Below are 21,646 nucleotides of genomic sequence, written 5' to 3'. Positions count from 1 at the left end.
ATATGTCATCATTTTCCAATTTTTTGCAACAACAAAGAGTATGGCTATAAATATTTTTGTACAAGCATTTTTCCTTGCTATCATTTTGGGGTACAAACCCAGCAGTGATATGGCTGGGTTTAAAGGATAGGCATTCTTTTAAAGCCCTTTGTGTATAGTTCCAAATTGCTCTCCAGAATGGTTGGACCAATTCACAACTCCACCAGAAATGTATTAGTGTCCCAATTTTGCCATATCCCCTCCAACATTTATCACTTTCTTTTATCGCCATATTAGCCAGTCTGCTAGGCGTAAGGTGGTACCTCAGAGTTGTTTTAATTTGCATTTCTATAATCAGGAGGGATGTAGAACACTTTTCATGTGTTAGTACTAATAGTATTTATTTCATCATGTGAAATCACGTGAAAACTGCCTTGACCATTTGTTGATTGTGGAATGGCTTGATTTTTTTTTTTTTGTAAATTTGACTTAGCTTCTTATATATTTGGGAAATTAAACCTTTGTCAGAGAGTTTTATTATAAAATTGTTCTCCCAGTTTGTGACTTTCCTTCTAATTTTGGTTGCATTGGTTTGGGTTTTTTTTAAGACTTTAATTTGATAAAATAAAAGTTATTAATTTTATATTTTGCAATGTTGGAATTTTTTATTGTGATAAGTAAATCAGGAAGGAGGGGGAAGGATTTGAGGAGAAAGATAATGAATTCAGTTACAAACAGATTAAATTTAAGATACCTACAACAGAAATGCCCAATAGGCAGTTGGAGATATGGAAGGAAGCAGAGAGATTAGGACTGAATGAGTAGATTTGAGAATCATCAGCACTGAGATGATAATTGAATCTGGGGAAACTGATAAGATCAACAGGTAAAGTAATTAAGAGAAAGAAAAAAAGAGGGCCAAGGACTGAGCTACATTCCATGGGCCATAATGTATCAGTCTATGAGAAATATTTTAAAAGTAAAAACAAGAAAATATAACAACGGATTGGATATGTGGAATAAAAGGTAGGACTTGAGGTTGCTACTGAGTTGTAAACTGGTGTTACTAGAAGACTGGTAGTTCTATCAGTGGAAGGAAATTAGAGAAAAGAATAGGATTTTCAGGGAAAAGATAAATACTTTTGTTCTGGATAAGTGGATTTTAAAATACTTATATTCTAATCAGAAATACACACACATATGCATGAGAAAGAGAGAGATCTGGAAATAATCTACAGAGATGATGATTGGACCCATCAGACCTGGTGAGATCACCAAGTTAGTTAAAGAGAGAGATGAGAAGGAAGTCCAAAAGAAAATATTGTATTATACTCATATTAGAGGATATGGCATGGATGAAGATATAGCAAAGTAGAAGGAGTAGTTTGACGAGGAAAACCAAAAGCAATTTCACAAAAACCTTGATAGGCGAATAAGGGGGAAAAGGTGAGTAAGCAGGCCAAATGCTTCCTAGAAGTCAAGAAGCATGATGATTGAGAATGATCCATTAAATTTGATAATGAAGAGATCACTGGTTACTTTAGTGAGAGTATTTTTAGCTGAATGATGAGTTCAGAAGGCAAATTTCAGAGTGTGTAGAGAAAAGTGAGGATAAAAAGTATAGACACTGAGTAGAAATGATTTTTTTCCCCAACTCATCATCATGACAGGTTGGAGTAGAGTCAGAATACAACACAGTGTAGCCCTGACTTAGATGTATGGAAGAAGTTTCTTAACAGTGTCCAAAGTGAAAATTTGGTCAGTGATATCACTAAAGGCCAATTGACCAGAATTTCAATGTTCCTGCTAGGGTTTTGTAGCTACCTTGATGGTCTCAGGACATAATAGAACATTTATACATCAATATGTTGACATTCCTTTATTTGGGCACACTTTTCTCCATTGAATGGCTAATGGGTTAGGAATTTATGAGGTTTGTTTTTGTTTGTTGTCATTTTGAAGCAGCTAGATGCATAGTTTTAGAGTTGGATTAAGGAAAACTGGAGTTGAAAATTTACCTCAGATGCTTTCTAGTAGTGTGACCCTGGGCAAGTAATTTGACCTATACAAACATCTCCATTTTCTCATCTGTAATACAGAACTTATTCTCCAAGGATTTTGTGATAATAAAATGATATTTGTAATAGCTATTGGTATTATTGTTTTTGTTGATGGTATTATTGTGAAAGGGTTCTTCCTCTGACATATACTGATTGTGTGACCCATGTCAGTTACTTGTCTACTCAGTGCTCTGGTAATTCTCCAAGATAATACCTTACATAGGAGGTACTATCTGGAATCAGCAAAGGGAGTTTCCTCATACAGGGAATGCCATATATCCAGAAATCCCAGATTCAGTCCTTAGTATCAGCTAACAAGTATGTTTTTTGAATTAGGATAAACAACTATGAATATCATTGAACAAATATATAGTACACCAGTGACAGTTTCCTGATATGATGCATTTCTTCTTTTCTACCTGCTTTTGGCATAGGAACACCAAATGTGGCTTTCATTCAAATAATTCTCAAGTTTCAGAGCTCATGATTTTCCATCTGGCTTTTCAGAAATAGTTTTCCTTTGTTCATTTGCCAAATAGCCTGGGGTAAGGAAAAAATGCAACAGAATGCAGGTTTCAGCATAGATTTGTTCACATTATCCCACCTCCACCCAAGCTGTTGAAGACTGGTTGGTCAATTGCCATGAGACTCTGTCACCCACATATCTCATTTTGGAATTTGAAAAATAGCATGTTTTATACCTGAAGAAAAGCTTGATATGGATGAAACTGTACCAGCAGACTTTATCATCAAAAGACTTGGGGTCAGGCTTAACTTCTCCAAGGTCAATTTTCTCCAACTGTAAAAATAGTCAATAATACACTGACTTTTTTAAGCTACTAAAGCTTAAAACTACTCTAAGAATTTTGGAAAATTCTATACTATACTTAAGAACTAAACATAACCTTTGAAGGGACCTCAGATACCATTTAGTCAAACTGCTCATTTTACATATGAGGAACTGACACCTATGAAGGTTTACCTATTTGCAGGAGACTTAAATTTAAATAAAAATGTACATGAACTGATTATAACCACAAGGCACTATATAAATGTGAGGTTTTATTATTATTATTACTATCACAATTATTATGTAGCAAGTACATTAGACCTTTAAAACACAAGCACTTCTAATGTCAAACCACTGAAGAATCATGTTATTAGTACAGAAGAAAGATAACTCCAAATAACAAATTATTGTGAAACTGCAAGCATTAGATAGAATCAGGGGTCAGGACTCACCCATGTTTTAAAGTCTGGCCATTATATATCAGGCTTTTACTGCTTGTTTTCCTTAGAACACATCTCGAGTATCATGTTTATATTCTAGGTACATTATTTTAAGGGCATTGATAAGCTGGAGCACCTCTAGACAAGGATAACTGGTATGTTGATTGAGTCTTCATATCACACCATATGACGTTACAAGGGATGTTTATGATTGAGAGAAGGGTTCAGTGGTGCATATCTTCAGGGTACTTGAAGGACTATCACATTGAAAAAAAGATTAAACCTATTGATTTGGCCTCAGATTTTGTGGCTAGGAGTGGTGAATGGCAGTTGCTAAAAGACAAATTTAGACTTGATATAATGAAAAGCTTCTTAACAACAACAATGGAATTAGAGTTTTCAAAAAATATAATGCCCTACCTCTTGAAATAGTTAATTTCACATTAGTAGATGCCTTATATGACTCCTTTCCAGGAATGAGTAATATTAAATGGTTTCTATTTTTCCTTCCAAATCAGAGTCAGTGATTCTATTACTTCAGAAGGATTGAATATTCTTGCACAAGTCTATTTCCCCATCATCTCTTTGGGGTATAAACTCAGCAGTGCTATGGCTGGATCAAAGGGTAGACATTCTTTTATCGCCCTTTGGGCATAGTTCCAAATTGCCCTCCAGAATGTTTGGATCAGTTCACAACTCTACCAGCAATGAATTAATGTCCCTACTTTGCCACATCCCCTCCAGCATTCACTGCTTTCCTCTGCTGTCATGTTAGCCAATCTGCTAGGTGTGAGGTGATACCTCAGAGTTGTTTTGATTTGCATCTCTCTGATTATAAGAGATTTAGAACACTTCTTCATGTGCTTATTATTAGTTTTGATTTCTTTATCTGAAAAAAGCCTATCTATGTCCCTTGCCAATTTATCAATTGGAGAATGTCTTGATTTTATATACAATTGATTTAGCTCTTTATAAATTTGAGTAATTAAACCTTTGTCAGAGGTTTCTATGAAGATTTTTTTTCCCAATGTGTTGTTTTCCTTCTAATTTTAGTTACATTGGTTTTGTTTGTACAAAAGATTTTTAGTTTGATGTAGTCAAAATTATTTATTTTACATTTTGTGATTCTTTCTATGACTTGCTTGGTTTTAAAGTCTTACCCATCCTAAAGGTCTGACATGTATGCTATTCTGTGTTTACCCAATTTACTTATGATTTCCTTCTTTATGTTAAAGTCATTCACCCATTTTGAATTTATCTTGGTGTAGGGTGTGAGGTGTTGATCAATTCCTAATATCTCCCACACTGTGTTCCAATTTTCCCAGCAGTTTTTATTGAATAGTGGATTTTTGTCCCCAAAACTGGGATCTTTGGGTTTGTCATAGACTGTCTTGCTGAGGTCACTTGCCCCCAGTCTATTCCACTGATCTTCCTTTCAGTCTCTTAGCCAGTACCAAATTGTCTTGATGACCACTGCTTTATAATATGGTTTGAGATCTAGGACTGCAAGGCCACCTTCCTTTGTATTTTTTTTCATTATTTCCATGGTTATCCTTGATCCTTTGTTCTTCCAAATGAATTTTGTTATGTTTTTTTCTTAAATCAGTAAAAAAAAATTTTTTTGGAAGTTCAATGGGTATACCACTAAATAGATAGATAAGTTTGGGTAAGATGGTTATTTTATTATATTGGTTCATCCTACCCAGTTTATCGTATACTGTCTTGCTGAGGTTGCTTGCCCCCAGTCTGTTCCACTGATCCTCCTTTCTGTCTCTTAGCCAGTACCAAATTGTTTTGATGACTGCTGCTTTGTAATATAGTTTGGTGTCTGGAACTGCAAGGCCCCCGTCATTTGAGTTTTTTTTTTCATTATTTCTCTGGATATCCTTGATCCTTTATTATTCCAACTGAATTTTGTTATGGTTTTTTCTAAATCAGTAAAGAAATTTTTTGGGAGTTCAATGGGTATGGCACTAAATAGATAGATGAGTTTGGGTAGGATGGTCATTTTTATTATATTGGCTCATCCTATCCATGAGCAGTTAATGTTTTTCCAATTGCTCAAGTCTAGTTTTAGTTGTGTGGAAAGTGTTTTGTAGTTGTGTTCATATAGTTCCTCTGTTTGTCTCGGGAGATAGATTGCTAGGTATTTTATTTTGTCTAAGGTGATTGTGAATGGAATTTCTCTTTCTAGTTTTTGTTGCTGAGCTATGTTGGAGATATATAGAAATGCTGATGACTTATACAGGTTTATTTTGTATCCTGCAACTTTGCTAAAGTTGTTGATTATTTCAATTAGCTTTTTGGTTGAATCTCTAGGATTCTTTAAGTAGACCATCATGTCATCTGCAAAGAGTGATAACTTGGTCTCCTCCTTGCCTATTTTGATGCCTTCAATTATTTTTTCTTCTCTAATTGCTACTGCTAGTGTTTCTAGTGCAATGTCAAATAGTAGAGGTGATAATCGCCATCCTTGTTTCACTCCTGGTCTTATTGGGAATTCATCTAATTTATCCCCATTGCAGATGATATTTGCTGATGGTTTTAGATATATACTGTTTATTATTTTTAGGAATGACCATCCTATTCCTATGCTTTCTAGTGTTTTTAATAGGAATGGATGTTGTATTTTATCTAAGGCTTTTTCTGCATGTATTGAAATAATCATGTGATTTTTGTTGGTTTGCTTGTTGATATGGTCGATTATGTGGATGGTTTTCCTAATATTGAACCAGCCCTGCATCCCTGGTATAAATCCTACTTGATGATGGTGGATGACCCTTCTGATCACTTGCTGGAATCTTTTTGCTAGTATCCTGTTTAAGATTTTTGCATCTATATCCATTAGGGAGATTGGTCTATAATTTTCTTTCTCTGTTTTTGACCTGCCTGGTTTTGGAATCAGTACCATGTTTGTGTCATAAAAGGAGTTTGGTAGAACTCCCTCTTTGTTTATTATGTCAAATAGTTTGTGTAGTATTGGGATTAACTGTTTTATGAATGTTTGATAGAATTCACTTGTGAATCCATCAGGCCCTGGGGAGTTTTTCTTAGGAAGTTCTTTGATGGCCTGTTGGATTTCATTTTCTGATATAGGATTATTTAAGAATTCTATTTCTTCTTCTGTTAGTTTAGGCAGTTTGTATTTTTGTATGTATTCATCCATTTCAGCTAGATTGGTGTATTTATTGCCATATAATTGGGCAAAGTAATTTTTAATGATTGTCTTAATTTCCTCCACATTGGAGGTGATGTCCCACTTTTTGTCTTTGATGCTGTTAATTTGCTTTTCTTCTTTCCTTTTTTTTAATTAGATTGACCAGTACTTTGTCTATTTTGTTTGTTTTTTCAAAGTACCAGCTTCATGTCTTATTTATTAGTTCAATAGTTCTATCACTTTCGATTTTATTAATTTCTCCCTTAATTTTTAGGATTTCTAGTTTGGTTTTCTCCTGGGGGTTTTTAATTTGATCGTTTTTGAGTTTTTTTATTTGCATTTCTAATTGATTGATCTCTGCTCTCCCTAGTTTGTTAATATATGCACTCAGGGATATGAATTTACCTCTGAGTACTGCTTTGGCTGAATACCAAAAGGTTTGAAAGGATGTCTCACCATTGTCATTCTCCTCGATGAAATTATTAATTGTTTCTATGATTTCTTCTTTAACTAAATGATTTTGCATTATCATATTGTTTAATTTCCAATTAATTCATGATTTGGATTTCCATGTACCGTTACTGATCATTATTTTTATTGCCTTTTGATCTGAAAAGGCTGCATGCATTATTTCTGCTTTTCTGCATTTGTATGCCATGTTTCTGTGGCCTAGTGTATGGTCAATCTTTGTGAATGTGCCATGTGGTGCTAAGAATAAGGTGTATTCCTTTTTGTCCCTATTTATTTTTCTCCATATGTCTATTAATTCTAATTTTTCTAAGATTTCATTCACTTCTTTTACCTCTTTCTTATTTATTTTTTGATTTGATTTATCTAAATTTGATAATGGTTGGTTTAAGTCTCCCACTAGTATGGTTTTATTGTCTATTTCTTCCTTCAATTCGCCTAGTTTCTCCATTAGAAGTTTGGGTGCTATATTATTTGGTGCATACAAGTTGATTAGTGATATTTCCTCATTATCTAAAGTCCCTTTTAACAAAATATAAATACCTTCCCTATCCCTTTTGATCAGGTCTATTTTTGCTTTGGCTTTGTCAGATATCATGATTGCCATTCCTGCCTTCTTTCTGTCAGTTGAGGCCCAGAAGGTCTTACTCCATCCTTTAATTCTGGACTTGTTGGTGTCTACCTGCCTCATGTGTGTTTCTTGAAGACAACATATGGTAGGGTTTTGGATTCTAATCCATTCTGCTATTCATCTACGTTTTATGGGTGAGTTCATCCCATTCAAGTTCAATGTTATGATTGTCACTTGTGGACTCCCTGGCATTTTGATATCCTTCCCTAATTCTAACCTTTCTTCTTCAGCTCTACCTTTTAATCCAGTGATTTACTTTAAATCAATCCCCCTTGTCCCCTCCCTTGATATGTTTTCCTTTCTAGTCCCTCCTTTTTTGTTCCCTTCCCCTCCCCCCTCTTCTTCCCTCCCTTTTTTGTGTTCCATCCCCCCCCTAGGTTTTTCCTTCTCCCTGACCTTGTTGGGTAAGATAGAATTCAAGATCCCAATGGATCTGGATGTTCTTCCCTTTCAGAGTTGATTTCCCTAAGAGTAAGGTTTAAGTAAAAACTCTCTTCCTCTCCTTATAGGAGTTTTCTTCCCATCCACTTCTTGTGTGAATCTTTGTGTGAAAAAGATTATTCTATTTGGTTTTTTTCCCCCTTTTTACACATTACATTTTCCCCACATGTTAATATACATATATTGATATAAATGTAGTCCTTATAGAAGAGAGTTTGAGTAAAAAAAAAGATAACATTTTTCTCCTTTTCCCTTTCCTTCATATTTACCTTTTCAGGTATTCCATGCTCTTTGTTTTTCGATATCGAACTTTCCACAGAGCTCTGGTCTTTTCTTTGCAAAAACTTGGAAATCTTCTATTTTGTTGAATGCCCATACTTTCCCTTGGTAGTATATAGTCATTTTTGCTGGATAGCTGAATCTTGTTTGAAGACTCAGCTCTCTTGCCTTTCTGAAGATCATGTTCCATGCCTTAGGATCATTCAGAGTGGAACTTGCAAGGTCTTGTGTGACCCTGATTGACATTCCTTTATATCTAAATTGTCTTTTTCTGGCTTCTTGTAGGATTTTTTTTTTTGCTTGAAAGCTTTGGAATTTGGCAATTACATTCCTGGGAGTTGTCTTTTGGGGATTTAGTGTAGAGGGTGTTCTGTGAGCTCTTTCATTGGCTGTATTGCCCCCTTATTCTAGAATCTCTGGGCAATTTTCTCTGATTATATCTTGAATTACAATGTAGAGTTTGCTATTTACTTCTGGATTTTCTGGTAGTCCAATTATTCTTAAATTATCTCTTCTTCCTCTAGTTTCCAAGTCTGTCACCTTGTCAGTGAGATATTTTATGTTCTCTTCTAATTTCTTGGTCTTTTGGCTTTGCTTTATTGATTCTTGATCTTTTACCTGCTTGTTGTCTTCCAGTTGCCTAATTCTGACCTTTAAAGCCTGGTTTTCCTTTTTCAGTTTGGTCAAACTGGTTTTGTAGTTGGGTGAAATTCTTTTGCATTAATTCCTACTTTTCCTGCCAGAAGGCTTCCATCTTTTTTATCATTTTCGATTCAAATTCTTCAAAAGTTTGTGGAGAGTTTCCATTTCCTTTGGAAGGTATCGGCACATTTGCTTATGTTTCCTCTTCTACCTCCTCTGTATTTTGTATTTTTGCTCCATAAAATGTGTCCAAAGTTGTCCCCTTCTTGTTTTTCCTGTTGTTTTGAGGCTTTTTTGCTTCTGTGCTGTTTGCTATCTCTATGTGAGTGATGGTGGTTGGCCCTTCTGTTATCTATCTGGTGTTCAGTGGCTTTAGCCCCAGGCAAATTGTCTGTCTTCCCCAGGAAGCCTGGAATTGCTGGTGTTTTGGTGTTACTACCCTCCTCAGTTCCCTCCCGATGCTTCTCTGTTGCCTTACTTCTATACTCTGTGCCTGGCTTGACACTCTTAGATGTATTTCAATGCCTTTGCTGACCAGAGGAGCCAGCACTCTGAGGGGGAGGGGCTGTGGCTTCCTGGAACTCCAAGGGCTGGTGATAGGATTAACCTCAGACTGAGTATGCCCCGAGGCAGGGACCTTTGGTGAGACTCAGATGGAAGGATCTGGTCAGGGGGCTGCAGGCTCCTCCTGTCTCTCTCTGTTTCCCTGCTGTCTGGGTGCCCCCTCGACTGGCTCAGGTTGTTTTCAGGGTGCAGCCTTCACAATAGCCAGCTCCTGAGGCCCTTTTGCCTGCCCTAAGGTTCCTGCTGCTGCCTCAGATTTAGCACTCTGGGTTGGGTGGGATGGGTCCTGGGATCTTCCTTTTGCCTACCCCTTAGATCCCAGTGATCTCGGTTTCTGAGTTTTGGGGGGCTGTACCTTTTGATCCAGGTCCAGGAGGAGTGTTCTCGGGGTCTATTCTGTTGTTTGTTTTGAATTTCGGTGTCCTAGGAGCATTCAGTTTGAGATCAGTAAGGAAGGGTTTCTGGAGCTCTGAACTTTAGGTTTCTCTAAGCTTCCATCTTGACCGGAAGTCCCCTTGTGAAGCCTTTTAAGGAATGTGTATCTCAGTTAACCTGTGAAATAGGTACTATTATTATTCCCATTTTACATATGAGGAAAGAGACAGAGGTAAACTACTTGACCCAGAATCAGATAGCTAGTAATTGTCTAAGACCAGATATGAACTCAGATCTTCTTGAGTCCAAGTCCAATCAATGCATCCACTTTACCAACTAGGCAACCTAAGAATAAAGTTTGGTCTAAAAAAATCAGGGATTCCTAGAGGCTGTAGTAAAGGAGGAGAAAAAAGGATAATTTCAATGAATTTAGAAATACATAGAGGAAGATAAGAGGTAGCTTGTGTTAAATAATCTTAATTTTCTATGAAGCAGGTTCTCCTCTAAAAGGATTAAGAACAGGAAAAGAAAAAATAATAGGTTTCAGGAAAGAAAGAAACCTTCTAATTGAATCTAGAGGTCTGTGCAAGAATCAATTTTTAAGGAGAAACGGCATTACCTTGCTTCACAATGAGGATGCTGTTGAAGTTAAATATCACAATTCTGTAGTAGATCCAGTCAACATGGTTCTGTGAGTTACTCCAGCTTCTTTTCCTACCATGCTGAATAGGAATAGAAGTAGCAAATAGTGGGTATAATTCAGGGCAAAGGTTTAGTAAGACCTGAGTTGCTGTAGGGCATGGGGACAAGAGACAAATGTAGAGTTAAAGTGGTGAATTATAGGATTAAGATATGAAACTGAAGAAAATAAAGGCAAAGAAGAAATGAAGGTCTGAAAAAGTACAGAGATGGAAAAGGATTGGAGGTCTCAATGATGACAAAATATATTTAGGAGGGATAACATTTAAAATCAATGTCATAGATATGAATGGAATGATAAGAGGCTATGATCATATGTAGAAATGACTTGGGCATAGAGACTGGTTATGGAAATGTCAGAGAGATCAAGGATTTGATTATCCTTATGTGCAGCTGAGGAAACAAGAAGGGTCATAACAACAGCAATGGCTACCATTTATTTAGTGCTTTAAGTTTTATAACTATTTTATAACTATTATCTCATCTTATCTTCAGAATAATCCTGTGAGGTAGGTACTATTATTATACTCATTTTATAAGTGGAGAAACTGAAGTTAAGTGATTTTCCAGGGATACACAACTAGCAACTATCTGAGGTTAGAGTTGAACTTCAGTCTTCCCAACTCCAGGTCCCAAACTCTAACTAGAACACCATCTCTATGCCTAGATGATATCTGAATTGTTTCCTCTTGGCTTCTTACAGTATTTTCTCCTTGATCTGAGAGGTCTTAAACTTGGCTATAACATTCTTTGGAGTTGTCATTTGGGGATTTGTTGCAAGAGGCAATATGTGAAAAAATTCAAGAATATCAGGGTTGTTTTCTTGGATAATTTCTTGTAGGGTTTTTGGGGGGGCACATGGGGGCTTTGTTCATAACTTTCAGATTGTCCAATAATTCTTAAATTTTCTCTCCTGCATCTATTTTCTAGGTCATTTTTTAATACGATATTTCATATTTACTTTCATTTCATTCTTTTGATTTTGTTTTATTGTTTCTTGATGTCTTACAAAAGTATTAGCTTCTATTTGCCCATAAATAATTTTTAAAGGCTGAATTCCTTCTATGATCTTTTGATCCTACTTTTCCTTTTGGTCCATTCTACTATTGAAGGTATTCTTTTCTTCATTATAACGTTTCCCCCATATGTTAGTATATATGTTTGATCGAATTGTAGCCCTTATAGAAGAGAGTTTGAGTAAAAGAAAAAAAAACCACTTTTTTCCTTTTCCCTTTCTTTCATATTTACCTTTTCATGTTTCATGTTTCTCTTGCTTATTGTGTTTGGATTTCAGACTTGCCACTGAGTTCTGGTCTTTTCTTTGCAAATACTTGGAAATCTTCTATTTTGTTGAATGCCCATACTTTCCCCTGGAAGTATATATTCACTTTTGATGGGTAGCTGATTCTTGGTTGAAGACCTAATTCTCTTGCCTTTCTGAATATCGTGTTCCAGGTTTTGCAGTCTCTTAGAGTGTTCGCTGCTAGCTCTTGTGTAACCCTTATTGGCTCCCCTCTGTATCTGAAGTTTCTATTTGTAACTTCTTGTACGATTTTTTTTCCTAGCTTGGAAGCTCTTGAATTTGACGATTACATTTAGGAATATGGGGAGACTGAGGCAGGTAGAAATTAGTTTCTCTCTGCAAGGAGTATTATATTTTTAGAGTTGTATTAAAGGTTGAGAAATTAAGAATATAAAGTAAGAAAAACACATGTCTAGGCCCACAGAGGCCTAGATAACCTCACCTAAATTATGAAAGAGACCCATCTTCTTGTAAGTGGAAACAGGAAAGAGAAAGTAGCCTTTATAGCTAGGTTAAATAGAAATTCTTGACCTCGGCCTAGGTGAGATTAGAGGACATTCTGGGAGCTACCAAGGACTCCTGGGAAATGGAGTCCCAGGTTCAAGACTCCATTTTTACAATATGTTGTCTTCAGGAAACACACATGAGGCGGGTAGATACTCACAAGTTTAGAATTAAAAGTTTAGATACTCACAAGGTCAGAATTAAAGATTGGAATAAGACCTATTGGGCCTCAACTGACAGAAAGAAGGCAGGAGTAGCAATCATGATATCTGACAGAACAAAAGCAAAAATAGACCTGATTAAAAGCAATAGGGAAGGTAAATACATCCTGATAAAAGGGAGTATAGACAACGAGGAAATATCACTAATCAACATGTATGCACCAAATGGTATAGCACCCAAATTTCTAATGGAGAAACTAGGAGAACTGAAGGAGGAAATAGATAATAAAACTATACTAGTGGGAGATCTGAACTAACCACTATCAAATTTAGACAAATCAAATTAAAAAATGAACAAAAAAGAGGTAAAGGAGGTGAATGAAATCTTAGAAAAAGGAGAGTTAATAGATATATGGAGAAAAATTAATAGGGACAAAAAGGAATACACCATCTTTTCACCAGCACATGGCACATTCAGAAAGATTAACCATACACTAGGTCATAAAAACATGGCATACAAATGCAGAAAAGCAGAAATAATAAATGCAACCTTTTCAGATCATAAGACAATGCAAATAATGATCAGTAAGGGTACATGGAGAGCAAAATCAAAAATCAATTGGAAATTAAATAATATGATGCTCCAAAATGGAAAATGCTTCCTATTAAAACTCACTAGAAAACAGAGGGTCTTTCCTAATTAGAGAACAATTCATAGAAACAATTAATAATTTCATTGAAGAAAATGAAAATGGTGAGACATCCTTTCCAACCTTATGGGATGCAGCCAAAGCATTACTTAGAAGAAAATTAATATCCTTGAGCACATATATTAACAAATTAGGGAGGGCAGAGATCAATGAATTGGACATGCAAATCAAAAAAATTGAAAGCGAACTAATTAAAAACCCCCAGAAGAAAACCAAATTAGAAATCCTAAAAATTAAGGGAGAAATTAGTAAAATTGAAAGTGATAAAACTATTGAACTAATAAATAAGACAAGAAGCTGGTACTTTGAAAAAAAAACAAACAAAATATACAAAGTACTGGTCAATCTAATTTTAAAAAGGAGAGAAGAAAAGCAAATTAACAGTATCATAGATGAAAAGTGGGATCTTACCTCCAAATAGAGGAAATTAAGGCAATCATTAAAAACTGCTATGCCCAATTATATGGCAATAAATATGGCAATCTAGGTGATATGGATGAAGCATTGTACTGATTCCAAAGCCAGGCAATTCAAAAAAGGAGAAAGAAAACTATAGACCAATCTCCCTAATGAATATAGATGCAAAAATCTTAAACAGGATACTAGTAAAAAGACAAGTGATCAAGAGGGTCATTCACTATGATCAAGTAGGATTTATACCAGGAATGCAGGGCTAGTTCAAAATTAGGAAAACTATCCACATAATTGACCATATCAACAAGCAAACCAACAAAAATCACATGATTATCTCAATAGATGCAGAAAAAGCCTTTGATAAAATACAACACCCATTCATATTAAAAATTTTAGGAAGGAATTTTAGGAAGCTTTGAAAGTAGTCCTGAGTATATTCTATTAATAAATATTTTTTAACTTTGTAATGAAGATTTAGATTATAGTGTTCACCTGGAAAAAAAAAAAAGTAGGGTAGCCTTTTGTTTGGTCACACAGAGGAGGAAAAAGAGAGGACATGAAGTCTAAATGCAGAACTGTAACTAGGGTTGACTGACTGGGGCTTCGCCATGGCCCATTGAAATTTAAAGGGCACAAACAATTTAACATGTCTACTTGAGGTAGATGCTGATGTAATAATTGTTTCTTTTTGCTCTAGATTAATCTTAATTATATGTATCATTTTTCATAAATTTACAAAGTTCATTTGAGGGCTCATTTTGTACTTCTTCCTATCAAAGCTTCCTATTAAAACTCACTAGAAAACAGAGGGTCTTTCCTAAAAATAATAAACAGTATATATCTAAAACCATCAGCTAACATCTGCAATGTGGATAAACTGGATGCATTCCCAATAAGATCAGGAGTGAAACAAGGATGCCCCTTGTCACCTCTATTATTTAACACTGTACTAGAAACACTAGCAGTAGCAATTAGAGTAGAAAAAGAAATTGAAGGCATTAAAATAGGCAAGGAGGAGACCAAGTTATCACTCTTTGCAGATGACATGATGGTCTACTTAAAGAATCCTAGAGATTCAACCAAAAAGCTAATTGAAATAATCAGCAACTTTAGCAAAGTTGCAGGGTACAAAATAAGCCTGCATAAGTCATCAGCATTTCTATATATTTCCAACACAGCTCAGCAGCAAGAATTAGAAAGAGAAATCCCATTCAAAATCATCTTAGACAAAATGAAATACTTAGGAATCTATCTCCCGAAACAAACACAAGAACTATATGAACACAACTACAAAAAACTCACCACACAACTAAAACTAGACTTGAGCAATTGGAAAAACATTAACTGCTCATGGGTAGGATGAGCCAATATAATAAAAATGACCATCCTACCCAAACTTATCTATCTATTTAGTGCTATACCCATTGAACTTCCAAAAATTTTTTTTTTACTGATTTAAGAAAAAAACATAACAAAATTCATTTGGAAGAACAAAGGATCAAGGATAACCAGCGAAATAATAAAAAAAAATACAAAGGAAGGTGGCCTTGCAGTCCTAGATCTCAAACCATATTATAAAGCAGTGGTCATCAAAACAATTTGGTACTGGCTAAGAGACTGAAAGGAAGATCAGTGGAATAGACTTGGGGTAAGTGACCTCAGCAAGACAGTCTATGACAAACCCAAAGACCCCAGCTTTTGGGACAAAAATCCATTATTTGACAAAAACTGCTGGGAAAACTGGAAGACAGTGTGGGAGAGATTAGGATTGGATCAACTCCTCACACCTTACACCATGATAAACTCAGAATGGATGAATGACCTGAACATAAAGAAGGAAACTATAAGTAAACAAGGTGAACACAGAATAGTATACATGTCAGACCTCTGTGAAGTGAAAGACTTTAAAACCAAGCAAGACATAGAAAAAGTCACAAAATGTAAAATAAACAATTTTTATTACATCAAATTAAAAAGTTTTTATAGAAATAAAACTAATGTAGCCAAAATTAGAAGGGAACCCACACATTGGAAAACAATCTTCATAACAAAAACCTCTGACAAATGTCTAATTACTCAAATTTATAAAGAGCTAAATAAATTGTATGAAAAAAATCAAGCCATTCTCCAATTGATAAATGGGCAAGGGACATGAACAAGCAGTTTTCAGCCAAAGAAATCAAAACTATTAATAAGCACATGAAAAAGTGCTCTAAATCTCTGATAATCAGAGAGATGCAAATCCAAAGAACTCTGAGATATCACCTCACACCTAGCAGATTGGCTAACATGACAGCAATGGAAAGTAATGAATGCTGGAGTGGATGTGGCAAAGTCGGGACATTAATTCATTGCTGGTGGAGCTGTGAATTGATCCAAACATTCTGGAGGGCAATTTGGAACTATGCCCAAAGGGTGATAAAAGACTGTCTGCCCTTTGATCCAGCCATAGAACTGCTGGTTTTGTACCCAAAAGAGATGATAAGGAAAAAGACATGTACAAAAATATTCATAGCTGCACTCTTTGTGGTATCAAAAAATTGGAAAATGAGGGGATGCCCTTCAATTGGGGAATGGCTGAACAAATTGTGGTACATGTTGCTGATGGAGTACTATTGTGCTAAAAGGAATAATAAAGTGGAGGAATTCCATGGAGACTGGAACAACCTCCAGGAATTGATGCAGAGTGAAAGGAGCGGAGCAAAGAGAACATTGTACATAGAGACTGATACACTGTGGTACAATCAAACATAATGGACTTCTCCATTAGTGTCAATGCAATGTCCCTGAACAACCTGCAGGGATCAAGGAGAAAAAAACAAACAAACACTGCCCTCAAGCAGAGATCAAACGGGGGAAGTACAAACACTGAGGAAAGGCAACAGATTGACTACAGGGGTGGAGGGCATATGATTGAGGAGCGATTCTAAATGAACACCTTAATGAAAATACCAACAACATGGAAAAGAGATAGGACTGAAGACACATGTGATGCCCAGAGGAATCATGCATCACCATTGGGAGGGGTGGTGGTAGGGGGAAGAGAAAGAAAATGATCTTTGTTTCTAATGAATAATGTTTGAAAATGACCAAATAAAATAATGCTTAAAAAATAAGATTTCTTTAAAACCCTCATCTCCACAGAAAGACCTGTTGGAGTCGAATGGATGCCGATCAAAGCATACAATCTTTCACTTCCAAGTATTTTTGGTTGTATTTGGGGTTTGATGATTTCGTCTGAATTTGCTCTTACAACAATGACCAATATGGAAGTGGGGTTTGTGTGACAATAAAAAGCAAATTTAATAAAAAAAAGAGAAGAGTAGTAAGCAAAAATAAAAGTAAATATTAAAATTTTCTCTTTTGAGACTTCATTCTCTCATATTTTATTACCAGTACCTCTGATTTTGTTTACCTAGAATGAACCTAACCAATTGGCAAAGGCTTATGGTGCTTTTCTAAAGAATGAATGACCCATTTTGTGATCCTTTTCAAAATGAGCCACACAGGAAGGAAAACAATTCACCCAATTGTTAAACTGGGTTATTCAAGGCTCTGCTAGGTCCTGGCAAGAGTATCAAGACATGTAATTTAGATTCATCCTACGGATTTATTAACCTGTCCTTTTCTTTAAGGCAGCAAGACTATGTAGTTGGAAAACTAAATCAGTAACTTATAGTATCTATCTATTCAATGATAACTGGACAAGGTTTTAGGGGATGTTCTTTGTTTTGTTTTTGTGGGTGTCACTTGAACACTGGTTCGAGAAAGAGGAAGCATTTAGCCAAGTTTCATCCTTTGTTTTAGTAGAACAATATATGCCTTTTTGCTTTCTAGGCAGTATAAAAAATCTGGATGGGTTCAGTCATTGGAAACTCATTGTGAACAATCCCATTTCCTGCTTTTAAGAGACCTCAGTTATCTCATCTGCCCAAGTATACTTTGTCTCTCTAACAAACAACAGAAGTGTTATTTCATTGGCTGGTCACAATTTAATTAAGGATAACTGAAAAATCATTTCTCTTCATGATAGAGATTTACATATTAGGAACAAGCAGAAATTGAACCTTTGAAAACTCTTCTCTAAATTAACTATATAAATAGTCTATTATTGAGTCTATTTCAAAATACATTACTACAAGGAATATAAGGGACGCACATCTTTGGTTTAAATTTTTGTGATATACAGAGAAAGTTACATGTATTGTGGATGATTAGGGTATATGAAAAAGAATGTAATGCTTGAATAATGGTGGCAAATGTTAGCTTTATAAATACTATTTAAATATATCACATTTTGAGGCTGCCACTAAGATCAAAAGTCTCTCACAGATAAGTGTAATAGACATATAGTCTATGCACTGAATGTCTCAGCTTTCTTAATTGATATGACTTTGACAAATAGAGATAGTGGGAACCTTCTCCACAGAGAATCATTATGGCAGGTAAGGCAAATGCCTTAGAGAAACTATAGAGCAAACTGGTCTTAATCACATGGTGAATAGGAGACTCTTTGATTGCCTAAAGAGTCATTGTATAAAAGCTTTAGTCAACTTTCCTGTTACTTCATTGACCTTTCAACACCTTTATTTTTTGTCATATGCCTTTGTTTATAGTGTCCTGTGAGAGATCAGGCTACAAGTTTAGGCATCCTAGGTAATTTTTGCCTCTGAAACCCTCTGACTCCCCAAAATGGGAATCAGTCCTTAGTTTCTGGTAATTGATATTAAATGGATAAATGGAGGCGAGGTGCTAGTCACTGGCACCTAACAATGAGGCAATTGGCAGGTTGAAACAAGAAGAGTAGAGGAGATTCTCCCGAATACTGCAATGTACCCAAGAACCCAAAGGGACATATATAGCTAGTATGCCTATGGAAGAGTAAGCTAAAGAATACTTTTTAATATATTTATAGGTTCTTCTGTTGAATTCTAAAATGACAGAAAAACTCAGAATATGTGAAAATGTGTTGAGAGGAAAAAAGAAGGCATGGAAGAGACTAACAGGAGTAAATGCCTAGGTGTTCTTTACATCTGCAGACTCAAGAAGTATCTGTAAAGAAACTACTAAAGGGAATACATTTTTAAAAAATAAAAGAAAACAGATGTAGATTGATTTATTTGAAACTTTTGTCATTCTTTTAAAGAATAATTCCTTCTTTTACAATACAAAATTTTCTAAAAATTAGTAAATATCTTTTTGAGACACATAATTCTAATGGCAAAATCAATGAAAGATAAACAAAAGAAACTACAGGCAGATGATTAATTATTATTGTTACTTTATTATTAAACAAAATCCTGGCAAAAAAAAAAACTATACACAATTGATAAAAAAAATTTCTTCTGATTTTTTTAAGTCAGGGACTCTAAAATAGGTTGACACTAGAAGACAATTAAACTAATATGCTAGTAGAGCTGTGAACTGATCCAAACATTCTGGAGAACAATCTGGAATTATGCACAGTTTAAAAATCATGTACTTTTTTTCTACCAGCAATTCCACTATTAGATTTATTTCATAAGTTGATCAGAGAAAAAGAAAAATAACTGATGTTCTAAAATATTTATAACAATTATTTTTGTGGTGGCAAAGAAATGAAAATAATTCCCATTTGAATTAATTTATTTAGTCAATTTAGAACATAATTCTTTGGTTACAATAATCACATTATTTCCCTCCTTCTCCTCCACCCATTCTTCCTTCAATCAACACACAATTTCATTGGGTATTACTTGTGTCCTTGATCAGAACCTATTTCCATGTTATTGTTTACACTAGGGTGTTCATTTAGAATCTACATCCCTAACTATATCCCTTCAACCCATGTATTCAAGCAATTATTTTTCTTTGGTGTTTCTATTCCCACTGTTTCCACTGGATGTGAATAGTGGTTTTCCTCATAGGTTCCTCCAAGTTGTTCAGGGTCATTGCATTGCCACTAATGGAGAAGTCCATTACATTCAATTATACCACACTGTATCAGTTTCTGTATACAGTGTATTCCTGGTTCTGCTCCTCTCGCTCTGCATCAATTCCTGAAGGTTGTTCCAGTCCCCATGGAAATCCTCTACTTTATTATTACTTTGAGCACAATAGTATTCCATCACCAACACATACCACAATTTGTTCAGCCATTCCCCAATTGAAAGGCATCCCCTCATTTTCCAATTTTTTGACACCACAAAGAGCGCAGCTATGAATATTTTTGTACATGTCGTTTTCCATATTATATCTTTGGGGTATAAAACCAGCAGCTGGATCAAAGGGCAAACAGTCTTTTGTGCTCTTGGGGCACAGTTCCTAATTGCCCTCCAGCATGGTTGGTTCAATTCACAACTCCACCAGCAATGAATTAATGCACCAACATTGCCATATACCCATTCAGCATTCATTACTTTCCTTTGCTGTCATGTTAGCCAATCTGCAAGGTGTGAGGTGACACCTCACAGATGTTTTGATTCGCATCTCTCTGATTGTAAGAGATTTAGAACACTTTTTCATGTGCTTAATAATAGTTTTTATTTCTTTGGCTGAAAACTTCCTATTCATGTCCCTTGCCCATTTATCAATTGGAGAATGGCTTGATTTTGTGTACAATTGATTAGGCTCTTTATAAATTTGAGTAATTAGACCTTTGTCAGAGGTTTTTGTAATGAAGACTGTTTCCCAATTTGTTGCTTCCCTTCTAATTTTGGACATATTAGTTTTATTTGTACAAAAACTTTTTAATTTGATGTAATCAAAATTATTGATTTTTCATTTTGTGCTTTTTTTCTAGCTCTTTCTTGGTTTTAAAGTCTTTCCTTTACATAAGATCTGACAAGTATATTATTCTGTGTTCCCCTAATTTGCTTATAGTTTCCTTCTTTATATTCAAGTCACTCACCCATTCTGAGATTATCTTGGTGTAGGGTGTGAGATGTTGATCCAAACCTAATCTCTCCCTTTCTGTCTTCCAATTTTCCCAGAAGTTTTTATCAAATGATGGATTTTGGTCCCCAAAACTAGGATCTTTGGGCTTATCACAGACTGTCTTGAGGAGGTCATTTACCCCAAATTGATTCCACTAATCCTTCTTTCTGTCTATTAGCCAGTACCAAATTGTTTTGATGACCACTGCTTTATAGTATAGTTTGAGATCTGGGAATGCAAGACCTCCCTCCTTTGCATTTTTTTTCATGATTTCCGTGGATATTTTGATCTTTTGTTCTTCCAAATGAACTTTGTTACGCTTTTTCTAATTCAGTGAAGAAGTTTTTTGGTAGTTCAATGGGTATGGCACTAATTAAGTAAATTAATTTGGATAGGATTGTCATTTTTATTATTTTACCTCATCCCACCCATGAGCAATCAATATTTTTCCAATTGTTTAGATCTAGTTTTAATTGTGTGGAGAGTGTTTTGTAGGTGTGTTCATATAGTTCCTGTATTTGTCTCAGCATATAGATACGTAAGTATTTTATATTGTCTAGGGTGATTTTAAATGGAATTTATCTTTCTAATTCTTGTTGCTGAAATTCATTGGAGATATATAGAAATGCTGATGACTTATGCGGGTTTATTTTGTATTCTGCAACTTTGCTAAAATAGTTGATTGTTTCAATTGGCTATTTGGTTGATTCTCTAGGATTCTTTAAGTGGAAGATCAAATCATCTGCAAACAGTGATAGCTTGGTCTCCTCATTGCCAATTCTAATACCTTCAATTTCTGTTTCTTCTCTAATTGCTACTGCTAGTGTTTCTAGTACAATGTCAAATAATAGAGGTGATAATGGGCATCCTTATTTCACTCCTGATCTTATTGGGAATGCATCTAGTTTATCCCCATTGCAGATGATTTTTGAAGATAATTTCAGATATATGATGTTTATAATTTTTAGGAACGACCCTTCTATTCCTATACTTTCTATTGTTTTCAATAGGAATGGGTATTGTATTTTATCAAAGGCTTTTTTTCCATCTATTGAGATGATCATTTTATTTTTGTCTATTTGTTTGTTAATTTGGTCAATTCTGTGGATGGTTT

The 21,646-nt window shown here is 35.2% G+C and overlaps 1 protein-coding gene across 2 annotated transcripts in view; it reads left to right on the top strand.

Annotated features, from left to right (window-relative positions):
* KCNJ16 (potassium inwardly rectifying channel subfamily J member 16) overlaps positions 1-21,646 on the top strand; it is a 166,512-nt gene that overhangs the window by 8,030 nt on the left and 136,836 nt on the right. The gene's annotated exons all lie outside the window — the stretch shown is intronic.

The sequence above is a fragment of the Monodelphis domestica genome, chromosome 2, assembly GCF_027887165.1.
Source record: "Monodelphis domestica isolate mMonDom1 chromosome 2, mMonDom1.pri, whole genome shotgun sequence".
NCBI classification, from domain to species: Eukaryota; Metazoa; Chordata; class Mammalia; order Didelphimorphia; family Didelphidae; genus Monodelphis; species Monodelphis domestica.
The sequence above is the reverse complement of the archived record's forward strand: the minus strand, read 5'-3'. Positions and strand labels throughout refer to the sequence as shown.